This window comes from Protomyctophum parallelum (assembly GCF_964188405.1).
Source record: "Protomyctophum parallelum genome assembly, chromosome: 20".
Taxonomy (NCBI): domain Eukaryota; kingdom Metazoa; phylum Chordata; class Actinopteri; order Myctophiformes; family Myctophidae; genus Protomyctophum; species Protomyctophum parallelum.
Genome location: NC_139718.1, coordinates 29,281,972 through 29,295,085, shown reverse-complemented (window position 1 = coordinate 29,295,085; position 13,114 = coordinate 29,281,972).

Sequence of the window (13,114 nt, the reverse complement as noted above, 5' to 3'; positions counted from 1 at the left end):
GCCAGTCAGCTCCGCCAGTCAGCCAGTGTAGAAAGTCAGGCTGCCAAGCCAGAGCATATCAGCCCTTGCAGTCAGCCATTGCAGCCATACCAGCCTTGCTCAGTCAGCTCAGCCAGGCCTCTCTTGAGGCCTGGCTCTCTGTCTGCCTGGCCCGGTCTGCCCTGCCCTGCCTTGCAGCAACAGAACCAGCCTTTCTGGAAAGCCAGCCAGCTCAGAATGCGAGCTGAGCAAGCCAGTGCAGCAGCAAGCCCAGACTAGGTTACCGCAGCCTTACTGTGCAGCCACAGCCACTCAGTCTAGACCAGCAGGAGCTGGCCAGGCTCCAACCCTTGCAGCGCAGCCTTAGGCCGGACAGTCCCCCTGCCTGCACTTTGTTGCCTTCCTGGCCTGTCTGCCTGCCTAGGCGCCTCGGTCTTCCTGTCTGTCTGCCTTGGCCTGCCAGTCTGAAACTGGTTTAGACTAACTGCGTGCTTGCCAGCTGCGCTGGCTTGCTGAGCTCGTATTCTGAGCTGGCTGGCTTGCCAGCAAGGCTGGTTCTGTTGCTGCAAGGCAGGGCGGGGCAGACCGGGCCAGGCAGACAGAGAGCCAGGCCTCGAGAGAGGCCTGGCTGAGCTGACTGAGCAAGGCTGGTATGGCTACAATGGTTGACTGCAAGGGCTGATGTGCGCTGGCTTGGCAGCCTGACTTTCTACACTGGCTGACTGGCGGAGCTGGCTGGCTGCGTTGGCTGACTGGGCGGGCTTGCTGGCTAGCTGGCTTGCTGGACTCCCTGAGGGAAGCTTTGGGATGGATCTCTAGGGGCATCGGCTTGTGTTGAGCCTTCCAACGGCGTCTACCTTGATCTTCGTCCTAAGAAAGAAAGACAGAAAAAGAAACACACACACAAACTCAACTATGCAGCTTCCACATGAGGAAGGCAGGCAGGCACGCAGGCAGGCACAAGCTGCCTGCGTGCTTGCTTCGCCCTCCAGTTGCTGCTCCAGTTATTTGTTTTCCCTCAAACCCATCCTCAATGTGTTGGGTGAGGTTGAGCTCTGTCCAGCACAGGACGGGACGGAAACCAGCTTGGTCTTTAGTCAGCTTGGTGTCTATGAGTGGTATGAGGCGTTGGAGTAGCAGCCTCTCTTGTAGGTGATGCAGAGGAGGGAAATGGGTCGGTAGCTCTTTGAGGATGATGGGTCTTTGCCAGGTTTGGGGATTGCAACCACTTTGGCTTTTCTCCAGACAGAAGGGATGGTTTTCTGTGCCATGCATGTGTTCAGCATCCCCACGAGCCAGGTCTTTGCGTTAGGTTCCAGGTGCTGTATAATTTCTGCCAGTATGTCATCAATCCCTGCTGCTTTTCCGGGTTTCAACTTTCCCATTGCAGTTTTGAGTTCTTCTAGGTCGAAGGGTTTGGTTTGAGGGCTGGCTGATTGTGGTTGGTCTGATACCACTGTGCGATGGTATTCTCCTGTGGGTCGTGGCGGTGTTGGTTACGACTGTTGGCCACCAGTTGTGATGCAACAGAGTTCGCTGTGACTGTTGTGAATTATGGGTGGCTCCCTGAGGTCCTTGATCGCCATTGGGTCCAACAGTGGTCATTGAAGCGTGCACACACATGCACACATGCACCTACACACACAGGGGCACATGCGTATGCACACCTGGACCTTTAAATGAACAACAACACAAAAACTAAGGCACTGGTGTCGGACTTCTGGTTTACCGGAACGGGGTTCAACTCCCTGCAGTGCCCTGCTCAATGTGTTGTATTTCATTCATTGGTCCATGGTCTCAGGTCATTGAGCGGCGCGCTATAGTGTGCGATTCTTCATCATTGTTGAGGATTTTTTAAAGGTGAAAATCAAGGAAAAGCAAAAGGCTATAGCCCATGGTCACGGACCGCATACTGGTCAAGGTCATTTATACTGGTGAAGATCATTTACTAGTCTTCTAAAGGTCATTTATACTGGTGAAGATCATTTACTAGTCTTCTAAAGGTCATTTATACTGGTCAAGGTCAATTACTAGTCTCATGAAGGTAATTTATACTGGTCACAGTCATATACTGGTCACGGTCATTTCTACTGGTGAAGGTCATTTATACTGGTCAAGGTCATTTGTACTTGTCAAGGTCATTTATACTGGTCAAGGTCATTTACTAGTCTTATTGAAGGTAATTTATACTGCTCAAGGTCATTGATATTGGTCAAGGTCATTAAGTGGCACGCTATAGTGCGCGATTCTTCATCATTGTTGAGGATTTGAAAAAAGGTTAAATTGCAGAAAAGCGAAAGGCTAAAGTCCATGGTCACGGAGGGCATACTATAGTATGTTGTTTTTCTTTTTTTTGGTGGTGTGCGGGCTCCATCCAATAACTACACCAGTTGTGATGCAATAGAGTTTGCTGTGACCGTTGTGAATTATGGGTGGTGTGGTCTTTGCCAAGACGGTGGATTGTGGCCCATGCCTTCCTGCTGTTATTTGTCATGTTGGTGTTCTCTATATCTTTTCGTCCTGGGCATGACGTTAAACTGTTCCGTTCGAGAGGACCGGCGACCCTCGAATGTAAACAGGTGTTGGGACAGGGTCAGGTGTTGTCTTGATGCATCCTATGATGATGCCACAGGTGTCATTTAGGGCTGTGTCGACCAATTTGGTGTGACGGGATAGGCTTGTAGGTGATGCAGAGGAGGGAAATGGGTCGGTAGCTCTTTGGGGATAATGGGTCTTTGCCAGGTTTAGGGATTGCAACCACTTTGGCCTTTTTCCAGACAGAAGGGATGGTTTTCTGTGCTATGCATGTGTTCAGCAGCGTGGCTTTTGTGTTCTCCAGGTGTTTTTTTGAAGAAGAGTGTCCTGTCCAGTGTAACTCCAAGATACATGGGGTGGGTATGGTTGGAGAGTTTGTGACCATCCCAAGTGACGCTCAGTTCTTTTCTTGCGTCTCGGTTCCTCAGGTGGAAGCTGCATAGTTGGGTTTGTGTGTGTCTTTCTTTTTCTGTCTTTCTTTCTTAGGACGGAGATCAAGGTAGACGCCATAGGAAGGCTCAACACTAGCCGATGCCCCTAGAGATCCATCCCAAAGCTTCCCTCAGGGAGCACAGCAAGCCAGCTAGCCAGCAAGCCTGCCCAGTCAGCCAACGCAGCCAGTCAGCTCCGCCAGTCAGCCAGTGTAGAAAGTCAGGCTGCCAAGCCAGAGCATATCAGCCCTTGCAGTCAGCCATTGCAGCCATACCAGCCTTGCTCAGTCAGCTCAGCCAGGCCTCTCTTGAGGCCTGGCTCTCTGTCTGCCTGGCCCGGTCTGCCCTGCCCTGCCTTGCAGCAACAGAACCAGCCTTTCTGGAAAGCCAGCCAGCTCAGAATGCGAGCTGAGCAAGCCAGTGCAGCAGCAAGCCCAGACTAGGTTACCGCAGCCTTACTGTGCAGCCACAGCCACTCAGTCTAGACCAGCAGGAGCTGGCCAGGCTCCAACCCTTGCAGCGCAGCCTTAGGCCGGACAGTCCCCCTGCCTGCACTTTGTTGCCTTCCTGGCCTGTCTGCCTGCCTAGGCGCCTCGGTCTTCCTGTCTGTCTGCCTTGGCCTGCCAGTCTGAAACTGGTTTAGACTAACTGCGTGCTTGCCAGCTGCGCTGGCTTGCTGAGCTCGTATTCTGAGCTGGCTGGCTTGCCAGCAAGGCTGGTTCTGTTGCTGCAAGGCAGGGCGGGGCAGACCGGGCCAGGCAGACAGAGAGCCAGGCCTCGAGAGAGGCCTGGCTGAGCTGACTGAGCAAGGCTGGTATGGCTACAATGGTTGACTGCAAGGGCTGATGTGCGCTGGCTTGGCAGCCTGACTTTCTACACTGGCTGACTGGCGGAGCTGGCTGGCTGCGTTGGCTGACTGGGCGGGCTTGCTGGCTAGCTGGCTTGCTGGACTCCCTGAGGGAAGCTTTGGGATGGATCTCTAGGGGCATCGGCTTGTGTTGAGCCTTCCAACGGCGTCTACCTTGATCTTCGTCCTAAGAAAGAAAGACAGAAAAAGAAACACACACACAAACTCAACTATGCAGCTTCCACATGAGGAAGGCAGGCAGGCACGCAGGCAGGCACAAGCTGCCTGCGTGCTTGCTTCGCCCTCCAGTTGCTGCTCCAGTTATTTGTTTTCCCTCAAACCCATCCTCAATGTGTTGGGTGAGGTTGAGCTCTGTCCAGCACAGGACGGGACGGAAACCAGCTTGGTCTTTAGTCAGCTTGGTGTCTATGAGTGGTATGAGGCGTTGGAGTAGCAGCCTCTCTTGTAGGTGATGCAGAGGAGGGAAATGGGTCGGTAGCTCTTTGAGGATGATGGGTCTTTGCCAGGTTTGGGGATTGCAACCACTTTGGCTTTTCTCCAGACAGAAGGGATGGTTTTCTGTGCCATGCATGTGTTCAGCATCCCCACGAGCCAGGTCTTTGCGTTAGGTTCCAGGTGCTGTATAATTTCTGCCAGTATGTCATCAATCCCTGCTGCTTTTCCGGGTTTCAACTTTCCCATTGCAGTTTTGAGTTCTTCTAGGTCGAAGGGTTTGGTTTGAGGGCTGGCTGATTGTGGTTGGTCTGATACCACTGTGCGATGGTATTCTCCTGTGGGTCGTGGCGGTGTTGGTTACGACTGTTGGCCACCAGTTGTGATGCAACAGAGTTCGCTGTGACTGTTGTGAATTATGGGTGGCTCCCTGAGGTCCTTGATCGCCATTGGGTCCAACAGTGGTCATTGAAGCGTGCACACACATGCACACATGCACCTACACACACAGGGGCACATGCGTATGCACACCTGGACCTTTAAATGAACAACAACACAAAAACTAAGGCACTGGTGTCGGACTTCTGGTTTACCGGAACGGGGTTCAACTCCCTGCAGTGCCCTGCTCAATGTGTTGTATTTCATTCATTGGTCCATGGTCTCAGGTCATTGAGCGGCGCGCTATAGTGTGCGATTCTTCATCATTGTTGAGGATTTTTTAAAGGTGAAAATCAAGGAAAAGCAAAAGGCTATAGCCCATGGTCACGGACCGCATACTGGTCAAGGTCATTTATACTGGTGAAGATCATTTACTAGTCTTCTAAAGGTCATTTATACTGGTGAAGATCATTTACTAGTCTTCTAAAGGTCATTTATACTGGTCAAGGTCAATTACTAGTCTCATGAAGGTAATTTATACTGGTCACAGTCATATACTGGTCACGGTCATTTCTACTGGTGAAGGTCATTTATACTGGTCAAGGTCATTTGTACTTGTCAAGGTCATTTATACTGGTCAAGGTCATTTACTAGTCTTATTGAAGGTAATTTATACTGCTCAAGGTCATTGATATTGGTCAAGGTCATTAAGTGGCACGCTATAGTGCGCGATTCTTCATCATTGTTGAGGATTTGAAAAAAGGTTAAATTGCAGAAAAGCGAAAGGCTAAAGTCCATGGTCACGGAGGGCATACTATAGTATGTTGTTTTTCTTTTTTTTGGTGGTGTGCGGGCTCCATCCAATAACTACACCAGTTGTGATGCAATAGAGTTTGCTGTGACCGTTGTGAATTATGGGTGGTGTGGTCTTTGCCAAGACGGTGGATTGTGGCCCATGCCTTCCTGCTGTTATTTGTCATGTTGGTGTTCTCTATATCTTTTCGTCCTGGGCATGACGTTAAACTGTTCCGTTCGAGAGGACCGGCGACCCTCGAATGTAAACAGGTGTTGGGACAGGGTCAGGTGTTGTCTTGATGCATCCTATGATGATGCCACAGGTGTCATTTAGGGCTGTGTCGACCAATTTGGTGTGACGGGATAGGCTTGTAGGTGATGCAGAGGAGGGAAATGGGTCGGTAGCTCTTTGGGGATAATGGGTCTTTGCCAGGTTTAGGGATTGCAACCACTTTGGCCTTTTTCCAGACAGAAGGGATGGTTTTCTGTGCTATGCATGTGTTCAGCAGCGTGGCTTTTGTGTTCTCCAGGTGTTTTTTTGAAGAAGAGTGTCCTGTCCAGTGTAACTCCAAGATACATGGGGTGGGTATGGTTGGAGAGTTTGTGACCATCCCAAGTGACGCTCAGTTCTTTTCTTGCGTCTCGGTTCCTCAGGTGGAAGCTGCATAGTTGGGTTTGTGTGTGTCTTTCTTTTTCTGTCTTTCTTTCTTAGGACGGAGATCAAGGTAGACGCCATAGGAAGGCTCAACACTAGCCGATGCCCCTAGAGATCCATCCCAAAGCTTCCCTCAGGGAGCACAGCAAGCCAGCTAGCCAGCAAGCCTGCCCAGTCAGCCAACGCAGCCAGTCAGCTCCGCCAGTCAGCCAGTGTAGAAAGTCAGGCTGCCAAGCCAGAGCATATCAGCCCTTGCAGTCAGCCATTGCAGCCATACCAGCCTTGCTCAGTCAGCTCAGCCAGGCCTCTCTTGAGGCCTGGCTCTCTGTCTGCCTGGCCCGGTCTGCCCTGCCCTGCCTTGCAGCAACAGAACCAGCCTTTCTGGAAAGCCAGCCAGCTCAGAATGCGAGCTGAGCAAGCCAGTGCAGCAGCAAGCCCAGACTAGGTTACCGCAGCCTTACTGTGCAGCCACAGCCACTCAGTCTAGACCAGCAGGAGCTGGCCAGGCTCCAACCCTTGCAGCGCAGCCTTAGGCCGGACAGTCCCCCTGCCTGCACTTTGTTGCCTTCCTGGCCTGTCTGCCTGCCTAGGCGCCTCGGTCTTCCTGTCTGTCTGCCTTGGCCTGCCAGTCTGAAACTGGTTTAGACTAACTGCGTGCTTGCCAGCTGCGCTGGCTTGCTGAGCTCGTATTCTGAGCTGGCTGGCTTGCCAGCAAGGCTGGTTCTGTTGCTGCAAGGCAGGGCGGGGCAGACCGGGCCAGGCAGACAGAGAGCCAGGCCTCGAGAGAGGCCTGGCTGAGCTGACTGAGCAAGGCTGGTATGGCTACAATGGTTGACTGCAAGGGCTGATGTGCGCTGGCTTGGCAGCCTGACTTTCTACACTGGCTGACTGGCGGAGCTGGCTGGCTGCGTTGGCTGACTGGGCGGGCTTGCTGGCTAGCTGGCTTGCTGGACTCCCTGAGGGAAGCTTTGGGATGGATCTCTAGGGGCATCGGCTTGTGTTGAGCCTTCCAACGGCGTCTACCTTGATCTTCGTCCTAAGAAAGAAAGACAGAAAAAGAAACACACACACAAACTCAACTATGCAGCTTCCACATGAGGAAGGCAGGCAGGCACGCAGGCAGGCACAAGCTGCCTGCGTGCTTGCTTCGCCCTCCAGTTGCTGCTCCAGTTATTTGTTTTCCCTCAAACCCATCCTCAATGTGTTGGGTGAGGTTGAGCTCTGTCCAGCACAGGACGGGACGGAAACCAGCTTGGTCTTTAGTCAGTTTGGTGTCTATGAGTGGCATGAGGCGTTGGAGTAGCAGCCTCTCTTGTAGGTGATGCAGAGGAGGGAAATGGGTCGGTAGCTCTTTGGGGATGATGGGTCTTTGCCAGGTTTAGGGATTGCAACCACTTTGGCCGTTCTCCAGACAGAAGGGATGGTTTTCTGTGCCATGCATGTATTCAGCATCCCTACGAGCCAGGTCTTTGCGTTAGGTTCCAGGTGCTGTATAATTTCTGCCAGTATGTCATCAATCCCTGCTGCTTTTCCGGGTTTCAACTTTCCCATTGCAGTTTCGAGTTCTTCTAGGTCGAAGGGTTTGGTTTGAGGGCTGGCTGATTGTGGTTGGTCTGATACCACTGTGCGGTGGTATTCTCCTGTGGGTCGGTGGCGGTGTTGGTTACGACTGTTGGCCACCAGTTGTGATGCAACAGAGTTCGCTGTGACCGTTGTGAATTATGGGTGGCTCCCTGAGGTCCTTGATCCCCATGGGGTCCAACAGTGGTCATTGAAGCGTGCACAGACATGCACAAATGCACCTACACACGCACAGGCGCACATGCGTATGCACACCTGGACCTGTAAATGAACAACAACACAAAAACTAAGGCACTGGTGTCGGACTTCTGGTTTACCGGAACGGGGTTCAACTCCCTGCAGTGCCCTGCTCAATGTGTTATATTTACATGGTTCATTGGTCCATGGTCTCAGGTCATTGAGCGGCGCGCTATTGTGTGCGATTCTTCATCATTGTTGAGGATTAAAAAAAAAAGGTGAAAATCAAGGAAAAGCGAAAGGCTATAGTCCATGGTCACGGACCGCATACTGGTCAAGGTAATTCATACTGGTGAAGATCATTTACTAGTCTTATGAAGGTCATTTATACTGGTCAAGGTCATTTACTAGTCTCATGAAGGTAATTTATACTGGTCAGTCATATACTGGTCACGGTCATTTATACTGGTCAAGGTCATTTGTACTTGTCAAGGTCATTTATACTGGTCAAGGTCATTTACTAGTCTTATTGAAGGTCATTTATACTGCTCAAGGTTATTGATCAATATCAATGACCTTGATGACCCCAAGGTCATTAAGTGGCATGCTATAGTGCGCGATTCTTCATCATTGTTCACGATTTGAAAAAAGGTTAAATCGCGGAAAAGCGAAAGGCTATAGTCCATAGTCTCGGAGGGCATACAAAAATGTGTGGTGCTATACAGGCCGTTCTGGAAAATTTGGGACAGAGGTTCATCGTTGGCATCCAGGGAGTGTGTGTGCAAAATTTGGCATCGACCGGGTTAATGGTGCTGGAGATTAGCTGTTAACAAACTGACGGACACACACACACACACACACTCACTCAGAGTGCAAAACATACTCTATCCCCATGGCTTTGGCCTGGTGCCATACCGTTATTAATTATTGCCTACAATGTCAATTGTGAAATTACTTTACCGTTGCAATGCAACATTTACATTTCAACGAATGGACCTCGTAAAACAAAACAAAAACCAAGGCACTGGTTGTGGTACTTCTGGCTTACCGGAATGGGGTTCAACTCCCTGCAGTGCTCTGCTCAATTTGTTGTATTTACATGGTTCATTTTTATTTTCTGCTCATTGTGTTGCCTTTTCATAGATGATAACCCCCAGGTTCTTTAATGTGTTTGCACTCCCTACAGTTAGGTTACCAAGTCTATTTATTTATTATTTCTGTTCACTAGAACTAGAACCAATTACCAAAGTAGGCTTTCTAATGACACAACTCGCCTTTGTTTTTATGTGTAGCAAAAACGTTCTTTTTATTTACGCCAAAGAGTAGAGGCTGGTCTGCATTCATGCGAGCGGGGAAGTTTAGAGTAACATAGCTCTAAATGAAACGCATTAGAGCTATGGACCAGAGCTAGTAGTCATAGCACTTCATGGTATATGCATAGTTTATATAGTTTCATTATAGATATATTAAACAGAGAGGACTGGAGTCAATTGGGTTATATTATGTTTAACACTAATTTGAAGCTGTCAAAATCTGACAGACTTCTGGCGGCCATGGCCACGCCCACCTTTTGGTAACGCCCACTTTCGGCCAAGCCCACAAAAAGGACCCCCCATGTAATTTGCCAGGCAGGCTCCACTCTCAGACAGATATTTGGCTCCGTCTGATGAGCTAATTTAGAATTTCCTGTCTGAGAGCTAGCTAATTTAAGACATCCGGTTGCCTTCAGAATAAAATAAGGTTATTTAATTCGTTAATTAAATAATTGTCAATGCCCCAAGGCACAGCACTTTTTTGAGCGTTGACCTCAGTAGAAGGTCTGCTGCCGTGAATTTTACACCTCTCCCACTTAGCGGAGAGTGGGGTGTGGTACAGGACATCTCCCCGAACGCGTGGGTATACTGCATCTACAAGTAGTACAAGATAAATTGAAACCATTGACACCTACTTCGATGGTTCAGTTGTCATCTATGCCGGGGAATTTAGCAGCTCTCATTCAAGCGTTTTTTCAAAATCCAGGTCACACATTTGATTGCAAAACAATCTGTGGTGTCACTCAACAACTAGTGAATAGCATCTTACTTGGCCTTAGGAATGCACAATGACCCATTAGATTTTATACACAAACTAGTAGTTTGGTTGAGTATGTGTGGTGTCCACACAGTTGTTCAAGCAAAACATACAGACATCTGTACATTCTGTGCCTGGACAGTTGAAAGCAATTAACAGAACAATAACGGAGGACAATTTGGAAGAAGATGATGATGATGTGGTTTTATGCAATGAAAGTCTAAATGACAATATGTGTGAAGCTATACCATTACCAATTCTAACATTTCTACAACAGACATCTGCTATCAAAAAATGTCACACACGGCTTGAAGAAGCAGCAGCGCAGGACTCAACATTTAGACGGAAACTTGAGAAATTCAATCTAGCCAACACATCAGTGTCATTAGTGTCTCAGAAATGTTCTAGGACAGAAGAATGCACCATATTAAACAGCTTTGTAGAATACACACTTCGGTCTCCTTTCCTTGGAGATGACCTGCTTTGCCTGAAAAGTCTTAGTCTGTATAGTTGTACTCAATGTGGTGACAAGGCCTTACCATCTACAAAGAACATGTCACAATTCATAGTGCAGCCACTTGACGTGTCACAAAAAGGCATCTTAGACACTATTGCACAAATATTACCTGCTCAATCTGAACAATGTGAAACATGTCAGCAGGAAAAGAGCTTATCAACATATGAAGTAATTAACAGCCCACAGACCTTACTTCTCCTGTTAAGAGCTGGCACAAAAATTCCAAAAACGTTCAATTTATCCTGTCTGTACCACCAAAATGAGTATGCTTTGACCAGTATGTGTGTATTTTTCGACAGGCCACCATATGCGTCATTGTACATCCTTAAAGATCATAAATGGCATATCTGGACAAATGAATCGAATGACACAGCAGGCTATACCTTTGATGCAAAGAACATCCGCTCGACAGCACACAAAGACAGTAGTCACAAGTAGTTTCTATGTCGTGTCATACGAGAAAATAAACAGTCGAGAAATAATCAAGTTTCGTCAGGACAAACAAATGCATAAATGCACAGACAGATGCAATCAACGCACACAAGTGACACCCATTCCAAAGCTAGAGGTAACTCCTTGACCTGACTTAGCTTGCGTAGAGAAAGTGATTTCATGTCAATGCCCCAAGGCACAGCACTTTTTTGAGCGTTGACCCCAGTAGAAGGTCTGCTGCTGTGAATTTTACACCTCTCCCGCTTAGCGGAGAGTGTGGTGTGGTAGAGGACATCTCCCCGAACGCGTGGGTATGTCCAGATAGTTGCCTCGCGGAGCCGTCTTTTGTCCAGTGTCCATTCTGGGTCCGGAAACGATACTTTTTGTCAGCCTTGACCCCAGTAGAAGGTCTGCTGCTGTGAATCTTACACCTCTCCCGCTTAGCGGAGAGTGTGGTGTGGTAGAGGACATCTCCCCGAACGTGTGGGTATGTCCAGATAGTTGCCTCGCGGAGGCCTCTTTGTCCAGTGTCCATTCTGGGTCCGGAAACGTTACTTTTTGTCAGCATTGACCCCAGTAGAAGGTCTGCTGCTGTGAATTTTACACCTCTCCCGCTTAGCGGAGAGTGTGGTGTGGTAGAGGACATCTCCCCGAACGTGTGGGTATGTCCAGATAGTTGCCTCGCGGAGGCCTCTTTGTCCAGTGTCCATTCTGGGTCCGGAAACGGTACTTTTTTCAGCGTTGACCACAGTAGAAGGTCTGCTGCTGTGAATTTTACACCTCTCCCGCTTAGCGGAGAGTGGGGTGTGGTACAGGACATCTCCCCGAACGCGTGGGTATGTCCAGATAGTTGCCTCGCGGAGCCGTCTTTTGTCCAGTGTCCATTCTGGGTCCGGAAACGGTACTTTTTGTCAGCCTTGACCCCAGTAGAAGGTCTGCTGCTGTGAATTTTACACCTCTCCCGCTTAGCGGAGAGTGTGGTGTGGTAGAGGACATCTCCCCGAACGTGTGGGTATGTCCAGATAGTTGTCTCGCGGAGGCCTCTTTGTCCAGTGTCCATTCTGGGTCCGGAAACGGTACTTTTTGTCAGCATTGACCCCAGTAGAAGGTCTGCTGCTGTGAATTTTACACCTCTCCCGCTTAGCGGAGAGTGGGGTGTGGTACAGGACATCTCCCCGAACGCGTGGGTATGTCCAGATAGTTGCCTCGCGGAGCCGTCTTTTGTCCAGTGTCCATTCTGGGTCCGGAAACGGTACTTTTTGTCAGCCTTGACCCCAGTAGAAGGTCTGCTGCTGTGAATTTTACACCTCTCCCGCTTAGCGGAGAGTGTGGTGTGGTAGAGGACATCTCCCCGAACGTGTGGGTATGTCCAGATAGTTGCCTCGCGGAGGCCTCTTTGTCCAGTGTCCATTCTGGGTCCGGAAACGGTACTTTTTGTCAGCATTGACCCCAGTAGAAGGTCTGCTGCTGTGAATTTTACACCTCTCCCGCTTAGCGGAGAGTGTGGTGTGGTAGAGGACATCTCCCCGAACGTGTGGGTATGTCCAGATAGTTGCCTCGCGGAGGCCTCTTTGTCCAGTGTCCATTCTGGGTCCGGAAACGGTACTTTTTTCAGCGTTGACCACAGTAGAAGGTCTGCTGCTGTGAATTTTACACCTCTCCCGCTTAGCGGAGAGTGGGGTGTGGTACAGGACATCTCCCCGAACGCGTGGGTATGTCCAGATAGTTGCCTCGCGGAGCCGTCTTTTGTCCAGTGTCCATTCTGGGTCCGGAAACGGTACTTTTTGTCAGCCTTGACCCCAGTAGAAGGTCTGCTGCTGTGAATTTTACACCTCTCCCGCTTAGCGGAGAGTGGGGTGTGGTACAGGACATCTCCCCGAACGCGTGGGTATGTCCAGATAGTTGCCTCGCGGAGCCGTCTTTTGTCCAGTGTCCATTCTGGGTCCGGAAACGGTACTTTTTGTCAGCCTTGACCCCAGTAGAAGGTCTGCTGCTGTGAATTTTACACCTCTCCCGCTTAGCGGAGAGTGGGGTGTGGTATAGGACATCTCCCCGAACGCGTGGGTATGTCCAGATAGTTGCCTTGCGGAGCCGTCTTTTGTCCAGTGTCCACTTTATAAAGTCCATGCACTCCAGTGAATAGCATTTATCCATTTAGATAACTTTATTATTATTATTATAAGGATTTAATTACTTATTCTTACACAGAAACATAATGTGTGTCTTATAGCATCATATAGCATCATTTAAATGCTTAATTTGTA